The following is a 15556-nucleotide window of genomic DNA, read 5'->3' on the forward strand; positions in this document are numbered from 1 at the left end:
CCCACATCGGGCTCTCTGCTTGGCAGGGAGCCTGCTCCGTGCTCCCCCTCTCCCCGCCTGCCTCTCTGCCTACTTGTGATCTGTCAAATAAATAAATAAAATCTTAAAAAAAAAAAATGGATATAGGGTTTTTTGGGGGTGGTCACAAGTGTTCTAAAATTAAATTATGGTGATGACTGTACAAATATAAGTATATTAAAAAAATCCCTGACTTAAACATTTTAAAGGGGTAAGTTTTACACAAATATTTCAACAATGCTATTAAAACTATATTTATGATAAATTCTGCTTTTTTACATCAAAATAGTTAAAGAAAATATTTACAGAATACTCCTGAAATAATTGTAAATAAATATATTAGAAGACTCTCTAGTTCAGGAGCCAGCAAACTTTATCTTCGATTACTCAACAGCAAATATTTTAGGCTTTATAGGTCACATTACACAACCTTTAATAATATAAAGCCATACTCAGTTCCAGAGCTACAGCTTGTTGATCCCTGCTCTAACCACATACTACTTTTTTTCGGGGGGGGGGGGGGGGGGGGGGGCAGGGAGAGAAAAAAAAATTTTTTTTCCCAGAAAGCAAGCAGTCAAATGTAGCCCATAGTGATGATAATATTAATGAGGAGACACTAAACACAACAGCAGTTTTAGTCTTTGAGAAATTCATTTCAATTCTCATGTACTACGGCTGTACATGAGGTAGAGGTAAAGACTAAGAAAAATTATTTCCACACTACAAATGTTCTATCTTCTTAGCATCCAAGGTACAATAATGGAAGAAGCCAGACTTTAGACATGTATCATTAATAACTCATGTGCCGTTCACCTCCAAAAGATTTGAGGGGACAAAGACTCACAGATGTATACCCTATACACCTAAGCAAAATCCACATAATTTTCAGTTTTGCAAGGAAATATATAGGTCATCAATTTGTATTACTAATTAGAACTCCCAGAACAGACTTTTTCAACTGGAGTTCCAAAGAAACCTAGGGTTCCATGAAGCACTACTTATTCAAGAGATCATGACTTAAAAAACAATAAATATTGTTTTTTTTTAACTTTGTACACTTTTGAAAGAGAGGTCACAGTGCTGCAAGGTGATCAAGCAGCTCCCTTAGCAGCTTTCTGTCAGTTCCTTAAGGTAGTACATTCTTTAGAAATTCCACAGAAATGGAGTCATGTAAGAGTATTTACTCTTACATACGTGACTTCTTTACTCAGCATAATGATTCTGATATTAGTCCATGTTGTGTGCATCCAGTTTCTTGCTGTTGCTGAAAAGTATTCCACTGTAAGGATGTAACACATTCTTCGTTAGCCTGTTAATGAACACTTGTTTCCAGTTTCTGAATATTATGATTAAAGTTCTTATGAACATTCTTGTACAAATCTGTTTTACTGGGTCATCATAGTAGATGACTGTTTAACGTTCTAAGGAATGGCCAGTATTCCAAAGTGGCTGTACAAGTTTTATATTCCTACCAGCAATGTATATATTCTAGTTACTCCACATCATATAAAAACTGGTATTGTCTTTTTTAATTCTAGCCATCCGGATGCATCTGTCACTTTAGTTTGTATTATCCTAGTGACTAATGATGTTGACCACCTCTTTAATGGGTTTATGATCCATTCATGTAACTTCTTCAAATCTTTTGTCGACTTTAAATAGAGTTGTCTTAAGACTTATGTTTAAGTCCTTTGTCTGGCATATCTATTACAAATATATTTTTCTGTTCTGTGGTTTGCCTTTTGTTCTCCTTTGTTCCTTCTATTTTATGGTTGGTTCTCTCTGCATCCTAAAATTTTTGGTACCAGGATATTATGGATATTTTTTCTATATTTTGTATCTTCAAGTTTTATATTTTTAGCGGTACAATTTAAGACCATTAACCATTTTCAATTATTTTTTGTATTTGGTGTGAGGTAAAGGTCACTATTTCTCTATAGATTTTCTCAGAGAGGTCTGTGAGAAAGGTCTATTAAATCCACAGCAATAATAATGGACTTGTCTGATTTTCCTTTTAGCTAAATTTTGCTTCAATATTTTGAAGCTATGTAATTAGGTGTATACAAATTAGAACTATTCTATCTTCCTAATGAATTGACCCTTTTAACATTATCCCTTTTTATCTCCAATAATGTCTCTTGGCTAAAGACACTGTATCTCCTATTAGTATAGTCACATAGCCATTTCTTAGGTAACATCTGCATGGTACATTGTTTCTCATATTTTTACTCTGAACCTGTTTATGCTTTGTAAACAGCACCTAGTTGGGTTTTGCCTTCTGATTCAACCTGATACTCTGATACCTGATACATTTAGTCCATTTGCATTTAATTACTGATGTAGTTAAGTCCATCATCTTTGTATTTATTTTCCATTTGTCCCCTTGTTCTGTCCTTTGATCTTCCTTTTAATCAAATATTTATCATTCTATTTTATGTACTCTATAGGTTTATCTTTTAGCATAATTCTTTCAGTGGTTACTGTAAGATACAAAAATGCATCTTTATTTTGTATCTTAAATTAGTACTTTTACCATGTCCCATACAAATGAGAGATTCTTTATTTTTTTTAAGTTTATTTATTTATTTATTTGAGAGAGAGAGAGAGAGAGATTACAAGTAGGCAGAGAGGCAGGCAGAGAGAGAGTGGGAAGCAGGCTCCCTGCTGAGCAGAGAGCCCGATGTGGGGCTCGATCCGAGGACCCTGAGATCATGACCTGAGCCGGGCAGAGGCTTAACCCACTGAGCCACCCAGGTGCCCTCAAATGAGAGATTCTTATAATTTAATTCTATTTACTTCCTCCTTTTGCTATTGCGGTCATATAATTACTTTGACATGTTCTATTGTTTTCCAATATAACATTTCCAATGGAACACTGGAGATTGTTAAAACTACTGGTTTAAGCAATTAACAGCCCTGCCCACAATATTTAGCTATTCCAATACTCTTCATTCCGTCATACTTCTACCTCAGAATTTTTTTTTTTTTAGACAGTGTATTTCCTTAATATTTCCTGAAGTGTGGGTTTGTCGCTGATGCCTTCTCTAAGCTTTTGTTTATCCAAGAGTATATTTATTTCATTTCTGGTTTTGAAGGATATTTTCACTGAGAACAGAATCACTGGTTATCAATTTTTCTGTCAGCACTGTAAAGGTGTCATTCCACTGTCTTCTGAGTTACACGGTTAAAAAATCATCTTTGAAGATTCTTATTTCTCAGGGCGCCTGGGTGGTTCAGTGGGTTAAAGCCTTTGCCTTCAGCTTGGTTCATGATCCCAGGGTTCTGGGATCAATCCCCGCCTCGGGCTCTCTGATCAGCTGAGAGCCTGCTGCTTCCTCCTCTCTCTCTCTCTCTCTCTCTCTCTCTCTGCCTACTCGTGATCTCTGTCTGTCAAATAAATAAATAAAATATTTATTAAAAAAAAAGATTCTTATTTCTCTGTAACTAACATGTCTTTTTCCCCTTCTGTTTTTAAGATTATTCTGTTTATATGTGGTTTTTAGCACTGTGATCTGGAACTAAGTGCTGAGGGAAACATAGCAATAGCAGGCAGACATAGTACTACAAACTTCTACTACTAAGTTGTTAACTACTAAATACATAGAATTATTAATTATTTCTTTTGGCTTAGTGGTGTTATGAAAAAGGTTCTAACACTAAAGGTAAATGTAATAATTTATCCTGTGTTGGGTTCACTGAGCTTCCTCCATCAGTGGTCTTAACAGTTTTGAAAAATAGCCATTATTTCTTCAGATACTGCTTCTGCCCCTTTCCCCTACCCATTTCATCAATGTCTTAATCTTCTTGGCTACTGTAACAAAATACCACAGACTACACAACTTATAAACAGAAATTTATTTCTCACAATCTGGAAGCTAAAAGTCCGAGATCAAGGAGCTTTTGATCCTGGTTCTCTTCTGTGCTGTAGACTTCCTGCTATATTCTCACATGGTGAAAAGTGCTAGGGAGCTTTCTGAGGATCTCTTTTATATAAGCATCAATTCCACACATGGCGGCTCCACCTTCATGACCTCAGCACCTTCCTAAAACTTCACATTCTAATACCATCATACTGGGCATTAGGATTTCAACATGAAATCTGGTGTAACAAACATTCAGACCACAACACTTAGGGACTCCAATTATACATATGTTAATTACCTGGTTATACTACACTTGTTTTTTATGTTGTTCTGTTTCTTTCCATTTTATTTCCTTAGTGCTTTAAACATAGCCTTGCAATAACCCTCTCAGTGGGTACTAGAAGGAAACACAGCAAGTATTTTAAGAAAGCACCTCAGTATGCTTGGTCTACACTACTTCTTAAATGGGGAAATGAAAATATTTTCCTCTATGTTTCACAAATAAACCAAAAACTTCCTTGAAAAAAACAAATTAAGTTTAGCAAGTTACTCCTCCCTTTTAGGGAAAATGCTAGAAATTCAGTTCTACCTTGAGTCTCATCCATGAAAGCTATTAAATATGTTCAAGAATTTAGGAGGTCATCACAAACAGGAGATAGAACAAGGTATACAGGAAGGTGCTTAATCTGCAGAAAACATCACTTGGTTATGATAAAATCTTTTTCAGACACCAAACCTTTGTCCTTTTGCCTCAAATACTTTTTGTCAGTTTAATAATCCTCTGAATGTCTATACATTGTATTAATATTTATTATGTATTTATCCACAAAAATTTTAAAGCTTTAAAATTATCCCTAAATATATCTAAATGAAATTACTTTTCCAATATGTACCTGGCCCTATGGAGTTTATAAGCAGTCTTCACATCTTATTTGAGTCTTAAAATGATTCTAGTAGGTAAAAAGGTGTAATTATTTACCATTCCGGTTATACAAATGAGAAAACAAAAGCTCAAAAGTGGGTCACCAAAGAGTCCTTAAGCTACTAAGTAAATCCTGATAAAACAGAAGTTTAAAAACTACGTGCTCCTACCATTAATCTGCTCACAATAAATTGATCCATGTGCGGATTACAAGTGAACCACAAACTGCCTTTCCTTGTAATTTTTGTAATATTCTTGAGTAAAATTAAGTCAAAGCATGCATGATCATCTTTTTCAAAAGAAAAGCCACACCTTAAAGCAATTTTAGCAATATCAAATTATCTGTAAATCGCCAAATTTCATTTAGCTACAGCAAAATGTGCTTAGTAAATTATTTCCTAATGATGGTATTTTAATTGACAATTTTTATAAGTATTTTTAGAACTAGGTTTATACAAAGCAGGTAACTTGTAAACATGCCTCTTTCCTCCTTCAGTAGGCCTCTGAACATTTCTCCTTGGGCAGACTCATAAATACAAATTCCAGACTCAGTATCACAAATGGTTTGTAACAATTTTCAACTATTCCTTCCTTGAATCCTGGTTTTATTTCAACACTTCTGAGAGGAGGTTTCCAAAGTAAAGGACAAAAAAAACCTCCAGCAAACCTTCCACTGACATCCAGCCTTTCTAGATCAGCCTGTGTGTGTTGTGTATGTTTTGTTTGTTTAAAAGATTCTTAATACAGTGCAAATTAGCATGCCAGGTTCATTTCAGCTCCTTCACTGCCAGACCTGGAGGACAGGACTGCTTTAGTTTCCCTGCCTTCTCTTTATCTGTGATGATCAATGTATAAAGGTATCTCCTGTATCAAATTTTAAACTTCATATTATCTTTATTTTTCTTGAACTTGACAGATTTGGCATCTTTTAGCCTGGCTGTGAGAAGAAAGTCCTTGATTTCTTCCATTTTGTGAGGCATGGCTAAGAGGGGTGCAGAGGAGTGCGTAGCTTCCACCACCCAAAAGACCTACCCAGTGTATATTTACAATTATCAATAAACCCTTTTTAAGAACAGTACTGTCAAGTGTTAGCCATTCCATCAGAGAAACAGGCCACACTCTTTTACTATATGAACACAGATGTTATCTTCCTACATAACAAGTCATTTCTGTGATTACATTTATAGGCAGTATAACCCAGTCTTTCAAATACGGTTAAGAAAAATAAATATCCATATGAAAAGTCCCTTAGTTCTAAGTATAATAAACCACAGCCACTAATATATTACAATAACATTACATATTATATAATATCTGTTGTTCTACCATACTGCAACAGATAGGACAAACAAGACATGAAGAAAATAAAAATCATCTCTGAAAAATAAGTGGAATTATAAGCTGCTATTTAAATTCAACTATTCAGGGGCATCTGGGTAGCTCAGTCAGTTAAGTGTCTGCCTTTGGCTCAAGGCATGATCTCAGAGTCCTGGGATCAAGCCCCATGTAGGGGGCTCCCTGCTCAGCGAGGAGTCTGCTTCTTCCTCTCCCTCCACGACTCTCCCCTGCCTGCGCTCTATCTCAATTGCTCACTTTCTCTCAAATAAATAAAATCTTCAAAAAAAAATTTTTAATTCTACCATCCAAAAACAAACAAACAAAAAGTCAGTTAATGGTAACTTGTACTTGTTTAAAGTAACTGGCTATGGCCAAGAGCCATAATTTGATCCTTACGTTAGTCAATTAACTTTGCGCTACCAGGAAAGTCACCTATCTATACTTCTGGACACTCAGAAACGGTAAATATGTATCAGTGGTCTTATGAAGATTTAGCCAAGATGATAGGTGACTTAATGCCATCAATCATCAGGAAGGTATACAGCTACAAAGGCTGTGATGTTGTGTGGAAATCTGGGTCCTGCTGTTTTTTTCTAAGTAGAAAGATACTTAAGTCAACAAAATTATAATACTTATAAAACATCTCAATACATTTTATTACTTTCATATTTCCTTTTTTCCTCTCATTTCATGACATTTTTAATGACTGCTGCTCTTCCTCCTCTTGTTCCAACTCAATACATCTTCCAAGAGTTAAGCACAGAGACTTCTATCATGGCATGTATCATGTATCAGGCAGACTTACAAAGTAAAACAGTAGTTCTCGATTCTGTAGTTAATTCTTTCAATAAATATTCTATGCTCACATTGTAAGCACTTAAATTTCTTACTAACAGTCAAAGTAAGAAATTTGGGAACTGTATTTAATGTATGAGAATAAATTCAGGGTTATTCTTGTAATAATGTCATTCCCAAAAATGAATAGGATAGGAAGTGGCTTTGTAGTTTAGGAGTTAGAAACTGCTCACAATTGGGGTGCCTGGGCAGGTCAGTTGGTTATGCATTTGACTCTCGGTTTTGGCTCAGATCATGATTCCAGGGTCCTGGGATCAGGCCACCTGTTGGGCTCTGCAATCAGCATGGAGTCTGCTTGACCTTCTCCCTCTCCTCCTCCCCCTTGCTCTCTTTCTCAAATAAATAAAATCTTTTTTAAAAACTGCTCACAATTCTCAGTCCCTCTTATCTATCCAGTAACTTACAGTTTTCCATATATAAAATTATCTATTCTGTCATGTGCATTATAGCAGAAACAAAGTTGAAATCTCTAGAAAATAAAGCTCAATAAAACCTGGTTGGAATATGTGGAGAATAATGGAAGGCCTAGATTTACCAAGAGCAATGATCTGAAAATGTGTTTATCAAGAAACAATGATCTGCTGTCTAACACAGACAAGAGTTGTCACACTCGTGATATACTTTTTTTGGAAAAGGGTGAGTTTGCAGGCACAGTACCCAATCTATTTCACCTATATTGCATCTATAGGAATGGCCTAGAAAGATTTCAATAGGAAAAAAAGTAAGTAGAGGAGGGGAGGGATTATTTCTCTGTTCAATGAAGAACAGTAGGTTAAGACTATTGTTTCTTTTATTCTGAATCCATCTGTATAAAGGGTTAAGAAAATCAAAAGGTCACAATCTTTAGATGTGGCTATATGTTCCCATGCAATTTTGTGGTTAGAAGTTAGGAAGTGACTAGAATTGTTCCTGTTTCAAAGGTAGGAAATGAGAGGTTATCCTGAGGTCAGGATCTTCTAATGTGGCTCTTGATCTAAATTGTGTTAACTTGCCCTGCTCCAGGATGAAAGCAGTTATGACTAGATCAATGTGCTCTGCATCTGGTTAGTCAGCTGCTCCAGAGTAGGCAGCCAGCAAAACAGCTTTGGGGTCCTCTCTGGGCACTGTGCCCCTCCTAAGATTTGAGTATAGGCCAATCCTGTTGCCCACTAATTCTTAAAAGAAATTTTCAGATCCCCCACTAATTTTTTTTTTTTTTAGATTTTTAATTTATTTCTTTGACAGAGACAGATCAGAAGTAGGCAGAGAGGAAGACAGAGAGAGGAGGAAGCAGGCTCCCTGCTGAGCAGAGAGCCCAATGCGGGACTCGATCCCAGGACCCTGAGATCATGACCCGAGCTGAAGGCAGAGGCCTTAACCCACTGAGCCACCCAGGCGCACCCCCCACTAATTCTTAAAAGGTATTTTCAGATCCCCACAATAAGAGTTAAAATAAACGTTAAGTAGAAAATACCCTTTTAATTTTCCAAGTAAGCTGTAACTGAAGTGTTCCACATTTCCATCTAACATTCACTAGAAAATGAATTATTTTTTAAATTTATTTATTTGACAGAAAGAGAGAGAGAGATCACAAGTAGGCAGAGAGATAGGCAGAGAGAATGGGGAGGAAGCAGGATCCCTGCTGAGCAGAGAGCCTAATGCAGGACTCGATCCCTGGACCCTGAAATCATGACCTAAGCCGAAGGAAGAGGCTTAACCCAGAGCCACCCAGGTGCCCCCAAAATGAAATATTTTAACAACTCTATATGAAACCATTATACTGGCTCAACTATCTGCCTTAGAAAAATCAACTGATTCCTTGGAAGAGGAAATTTAAAAGGAGGCCACTGTTTTTGTTTTTGTTTTTTTTTAAAAAGGGGTAAACAATGCTAAAAAGGAGAAGAGGGTCCCAAAACCTAGGGACAAAATACTACAAAATATTCTTAAAGGAAATGGCTTGAATACAAAGTTTTGTAACTGTCGCTATAACCACGAGGGATCCCAACTATGAAATCCAGTTCCACAGAATATTTTTTAGCAACCTGCCTTTATCAAGTCTTTCCAAAGTTTTCACAGAAATGACTCTACTTATGCATTAGTATTTCATTGGTTTAGGTAATATTTGATTAAATTATATAATTACAATAACAAAGCTGGACTATAACTGTTAAGAACATAAGCTCAAACTAAAGAAAAGCCTACTGCCTACGAGTTAGTACTAGACAAGTCATAGCCATCAATCAGTAGTCTTACAGAAAGAATGAAGGCCAAATTAGTCAGATCTTTTACTACATACTCTCACTTGCTTTCTTAAATGCTATACACAAAGGTCTCTGCAAGCATGCAACCATCTATGACATCCAAAATACTTTATGTTAATAAATTTCTGAATTGCAGTACAGGATGATTTGAACTTTCCTTTCTAAATGGAGTATTGATGAACTATAATAAAATTTCCATGCAATTTTAAGTAACACTCTTAACCTAGCAAAGAAATAAACAGATAAAATGTAAGAACTAAACTCAGTATTATAGTTAAATGAAAATTTTGTCACATAATCTTTTTCTATTATTTTATCACTGGATGTCTGTACCTCTTAATTCCCTTCATCTATTTTGCCTATCCACACAACTCTCCTCCCCTCTGGCAACCACTAACTTGTTCTGTGTTTATGAATCGGTTTCTGGTTTTCATGTGTTTGTTCATTTATTTTTTAGATTCCACATATAACTGAAATCATATGATACTTGCCTTTCTCGGTCTTATTTCACTTAGTGTAATAATACCTTCTAGATCCATCCATGTTGTCATGAATGGCAAGTTTTATTCTTTTTTAAGGAAGAGTAATATTCCATTGTATATCTATATAGATAGATATATGCCACATCATCCATAACTGTTCACTTATCAATGGACACTTAGGTTGCTTCAAATATCTTGGATATTGTAAATAATTCTCCATAAACAAAGGAGTGCATGTATCTTTTTGAATTAATGCCCAATCTTGTTAGCCTAACTCTGTGAATGTGATATCTTCTTAAAAAAATAAAGCTAAATTGCATATGAAAAACTTTCCCCAGGATGCCTGGGTAGCTCAGCTGGTTAAGCTGCCTGCTCTCGACTCTGGCTCAGGTCATGACTTTAGTGTCCTGGGATTGAGCCCCACATTAGGCTTCACACTCAGAGAGAGTCTGCCTGATGATTCTCTCTCTCCCTCTGCCCTTCCCCTCACTCTCTAAAATAAATCTTTAAAAAAAAAAAGAAAGAAAGAAAAGGAAAGAAAAGAAAAAAGAAAAGGACTTTTCCTATTTACTCTTACAACAAATAAATGTTTGAAATATGTAGGTGTCTAAGATTTGTTGATTATTTTATATAGAAATTAAAAATAAATACTTACTATAGGATTTGATCTAATTCTTAAAAATGTTTTTTTCATGATTTGGGACAAGGTTTATAGTGAGTTTCCAGGCACTTGAATACATGTTTATTTATATGACCACTTTCTTAACAGCAGGCTAAAATTTTTATTAAAATCCAAGTCATTAGGTATGTAAATAATCAATATGAAAGAAAACCTAATGGTACACTAAGGCTCTCCATAACTCATGAATAGTAAGTACAGTAAAATAGGTCTGAATTCATTATTACTGAACTCCAGAATGTATTTTGCTCTAATTAACTTTACTCAAATACTGGGGGGTTGAGAGAGAGAAATCATCATGAAATCATAGTGAGTGAGAATGTTAATAGATTAAAAAGAACCTAGAGCATTAAAATTCTTCTCAATGAGTTCAAAACAGACCTCCTTTGCGGTTTCAACTGCTTCCAAATATATGATTCTTTTGCCATGAGAAAACAAAAAGGTCTTTTTTGACGCTCAATTTGATTTTTAGGAAATTAAAAAGTGGCAGCATAAGTCTCTTGTTTTAAGCATATCACTTCAATTAAAGTGTTCCCTGGAGCTCTAATGCGTATTTACCCTCTGTGTACACATTTCATTAGCATTAGTATCTATCCCTCTGACATCCTCAGTGAGACAAAAGCACAGAGTGGTTTCTATTCTTTTTTCTATTCTTCCTATATACAAAAGAGATTAAATTTGATGATTTTCACTGATGCTTCAAAAGACTTAGGTCTCACTAATCAACACCCTAGAATGCAGTAATATTTATAGCTTATTATAAAACCCGACACTGGTTTTTACATGAAATTTATTAAGCACCAACTTGAGACAGATTTATTTAAGCAAATCTCTTAATATTATATGAGCAACCTTCTGTTTATAAAGTTAACCAGGCAATTCACAAGTTTGTGTCCCTATATACTAGCAACCATATCCTTCAAAAAGGATTACAAATGTACATAAAATGACTAGCACCTAGTGATATCAATGATTTTTTTTTCCCCTCAAATGAGGTTTAAGTTTATGTACTTCCCTACCCACTAGTTTCTCTAGCAACACCATGTAAGGTGTCTATCATGAATTTAAGGGGGGGAAAAGTACTTTAAAAAAATCATTAATGTGAATTTAGGTAAAATACATTTTAACTGGGTGCCTGGGTGGCTTAGTGGGTTAAGCCTCTGCTTTCCGCTCAGGTCATGATCTCAGGGTCCTGGGATCGAGTCCCCCATCCGGCTCTCTGCTCAGCAGGGAGCCTGCTTCCCTCTCTCTCTCTCTGCCTGCCTCTCTGCTTACTTGTGATCTCTGTCAAAAATATAAACAAAAATCTTTTTTAAAAAATTAAAAAATACATTTTAATTGCTGAAAGATCTGTTCTTTTATCAATTTTCTCCTCTTACACAAGTCATAGTAAAATGTGCTATAACAATAACAAGGGAATAAAAAAAGATAAAATTAACCTTCCACATTATATAATTTTTCAGCATTTTAAAATAGAAGATCTCTATAAAACTACTAGAAGTCAATATAATCAAGGAAATGTCTTTTCCCCTTTTTATGTAATAAACTAGTAAACAGAACAATCTGCCAATCTGTTCTAGTTCTCTACTTACTTTTAACCATCATAGTAACTCTGTAAAATTAATTATACTCACTTTACACATCTAAAGAAACAGTCACTGATGAGCTAAAACTTCACTGTTATAGCAAGTAAGCAGAAGCACAAGTGGGAACCCAAACAGTAAAATGCCCTACCCAAGTCCATGTTTTCGCTACTACATAACATCACCCATTTAGCACATATATTCACTCAATAAATAAAAGCCTGGCTGCTTAATAGTTTTTCTTCTAGGAGTTACAAAAGTCAGTGATTGAGAAAGCACAATGTAATTCTTTTTCCTTTCCTTTACTACTTCTCTACCTACAGAATTAGGTATTCCTCACACTATGCTCTTGTAATCATATATATATATATATATATATATATATATATGCGCATTAAATAATGTATCTTTTATATAGCATCTTCCTACCTAATAAGTTTAAGCACACAATTTTAAACACTTTCAGAGAAGGAAGGACATTTTGCTGTGTGTTTTGAAATCCCATTCATTTCCTAGTGAAGGGCCTGGCTTTAATAAGGCCCAAGTACTGGACAGAACAGAATAGAGAGCGGGGGGGGTGGGTGGGGGGAGTCTCTCTCTAGAATAACTTATAAACAAAGGAGATCCACATCTTATTGAGTTTAAAATATTTTGCATATTTAATAGTCCAAAATGTATGCAACAAAATTGGAACATTTTCCAATAAAATTGGAAAAACTGTTTTTCACTAACCTCTAACAACATTAAGATTTTATTAGCAACTGAATATAGCTCTTATCTTTTTTGATCCCCATGAAAGACATGAGTTGATATTGCTCTGCCATTTTACAAATGAGGAAAATGACTCAAAACTTTTAACAAATTTACCTGAGATCACATAGCTTGCAAGTCTGACCATTTCCAATTGATAGTGTCCAAGTGACATTAAAAAGGAGGGAGGGGTACAAAAGAACCAAAGGCTAGAGCTCTGAGGCTATTCGAAGTAGAAGACACCCAGGAACAGATTTCAAATTGGAATTTGCTGAGTTACTGGAGCTTAACAAAAATTGCCCCTAAGAGTATCCAACTGAGAGAGGAATGTCAAGTGCAGAATTAGGATCCAATTTGATTTTGATCTAAAGCAGAAGTTCTCAAAGTGTAGTCTGCGTAATCTTTACAAGGGGGTTGTGTCTTGAGATCAAAATTATTTTTACAATGATTCTAAGACGTTATTTGCCCTTTTCACTTTTATCTCAAGTGTAGAGTGGAGTTTTCTGAAAAACACTGCAACAGACTGAAAGGCAAAAGTAGATGTAAGAATCCAGCTGTTTTCTATTAAGCCAGACATGAAAGAGGTTTACAAACATGTAAAAACAATGCTAATACTCTTGCCATGTTTTTAGAGTTATTTTTCATTTAAAATATGTGCTGTGATATATTAATTTGTAATGTTTCTCAAGTAAATTAAAGAACATAAGGTCCAGGAACTAAAAAGGTTGAAAAGCTCCTACTCTAGATCGAGAATGGAAGACGGCGGCGCAGTATGAAGACCCTGGGCTCACCTTGTCCCATGAATACAACCATGTAACTATCAAATCATCCAAAATACCCCAGAAGCTGACCCAAAGACTGGCAGAACAAACTCCACAGCTAAAAGCAGAGAAGAGGCCACACTGAAGAAGGTAGGAAGTGCTGAGACACGGTTTGGGAGAGAAACAGATCTTGGCCACTGCGGTGGGAAGAGAAGCACAGCTGCAGAGAAAGGTGAGTGAAAGAGCCCAGCACCCAGGGGAGCACACAAGGAAAATCAATCCCCACAGCAAGTGGCTTGGAAAACAAGAATGGACAAATATTCTGGGTTCTCGCAACTAACAGGGTTAACGCCTGGAATTTTAATGGTCAGCAGGCTTGGCTGGGATAGACCTCCAGGGCACTGTCTTGCTCTTGATAAGAATGCAGGCAAACAACCCATGAACACACAGCATGGAAACAGTAATCTCAAGAGCTCCTCAGACACACAGTGGGAGTTTAATTGCTCATCCTGGAGCATGTCACAGAGAGGCAGCCTTCGTGGAGAGGCTATATTTACCTCCCCCACACTTCAGTATAAGCAGAGGCCCCCTGAGGCTATCAGTGCAGTGCCACCACTGGCTACCTAACCTGCTTATACTAAGCCCTACCCTCTGGTGCTCCAGTGGAAACACCCTTTCCAGTCTCACGTGCCTCACTCAGTCCCAGCAAGGTGGGCCCCTTCCCCAACAAGACCATCCCGAATTCTTGCCCACACCCAGTCTCTCAACCCAAGAATTTTGTGGTGCCTAGTTCTGGTGGCAGTGGCAACAAGTCTCATTTCACAAGCAGACCAGAGCACACCTAGTTAAAACTCACCACATTCAAGTAAGGGACAAAATACTGCCCACAGCAGGAAGGAAAGCTTCCACACACAACTGACCTGAAGGACAGAGTAGCCAGAACACAACAGCAGAGTGCACACAACACACACTAGAGGCACTCTCTAAAGTGCCAGGCCCTGGGGAATAGGGGACACTACACAGCAGGACATTACAGAACCTCTTTTCATAAGGCCATTAACTTTAAAAACAGGAGACCTAAGCTGACTTTCCTAACACACAGAAATAGGCACAAAGACTTAGACAAAAATGAGAAGACAGAAAAAAGTGTCTCAAATGAAAGAACAGGAAAAGGCCATGGCCAGAGAGCTAATCAAAACAGATATAAGTACAACACCTAATATAGAATTTCAAAAAATGATCATAATGATACTCACTGAAGGGGCACCTGCATGGCTCAGTCAGTTAAGTGTCTGCCTTTGGCACAGGTCATGATCCCAGGGTACTGGGATGGAGCCCTCCACTGGGCTCCCCACTCAGTGGGGAGCCTGCTTCTCCCTCGCCCTCTGCTGCTGCTCTGACTACTTGTGCTCTCTGTCAAATAAATAAAATCTTAAAAAAAAAAAAAAACAAAAAACAACTCCCTGAACTTAAAGAAAAAGTAGAGGACATGAGTAAGACCCTTACCAGAGAGAAGAGATAAGGAATAACAAAGCAGAAATAAAGGGCTCAATAAACAAAATAAGAAACACCTGATGGAATGAACAGCAGGCTGGAAGAAGCAGAAGAATGAATTACTGACTGAGAAGGCAGAGTAATGGAAAGTAATCAAGCTGAACAAGAGAGAGAAAAAAGAATTACACAAAGTGAGAACAAAGGGAACATAGTGACTTTATCAGATGTAATACCATTCAAATTATAGGAGTCCAAGAAGGAGAGAGAGAAAAGGGAACAGACTATGTATCTGGATAATAACTAAAAACTTCCCTTATCTGAGAAAGGAGACATATATACGAGGCACAGAGAACTTCCACCAAAATTAATAAAAGCAGATTCATACCAAGGCATATTGTAAACTGACAAAATATAATGAGAAAGAAAATTTTAAAAGCAGAAACACAAAAGGAGACAGTAACTTAAAAGGGAAAACACATAAGGTAGCAGGGGATTTTTCAGCAGAAACATTCCAAGCCAAAAGGGCCTGCCATGATACATTCAAAGTGCTGAATGGGAAAATCTAGAAGAC

General features: G+C 36.5%; 1 protein-coding gene and 1 pseudogene across 2 annotated transcripts in view; both read right to left on the reverse strand.

The window, feature by feature from the left end:
* The window catches only part of CDK17 (cyclin dependent kinase 17), a 109662-nt gene that overhangs the window by 67975 nt on the left and 26131 nt on the right, over nucleotides 1–15556 (reverse strand). The window lies entirely within an intron of this gene.
* LOC116877504 lies at nucleotides 5528–5883 on the reverse strand (annotated as a pseudogene).

The sequence above is a fragment of the Lontra canadensis genome, unplaced genomic scaffold (assembly GCF_010015895.1).
Source record: "Lontra canadensis isolate GAN:19392208 unplaced genomic scaffold, GSC_riverotter_1.0 scaffold52, whole genome shotgun sequence".
Lineage (NCBI taxonomy): Eukaryota > Metazoa > Chordata > Mammalia > Carnivora > Mustelidae > Lontra > Lontra canadensis.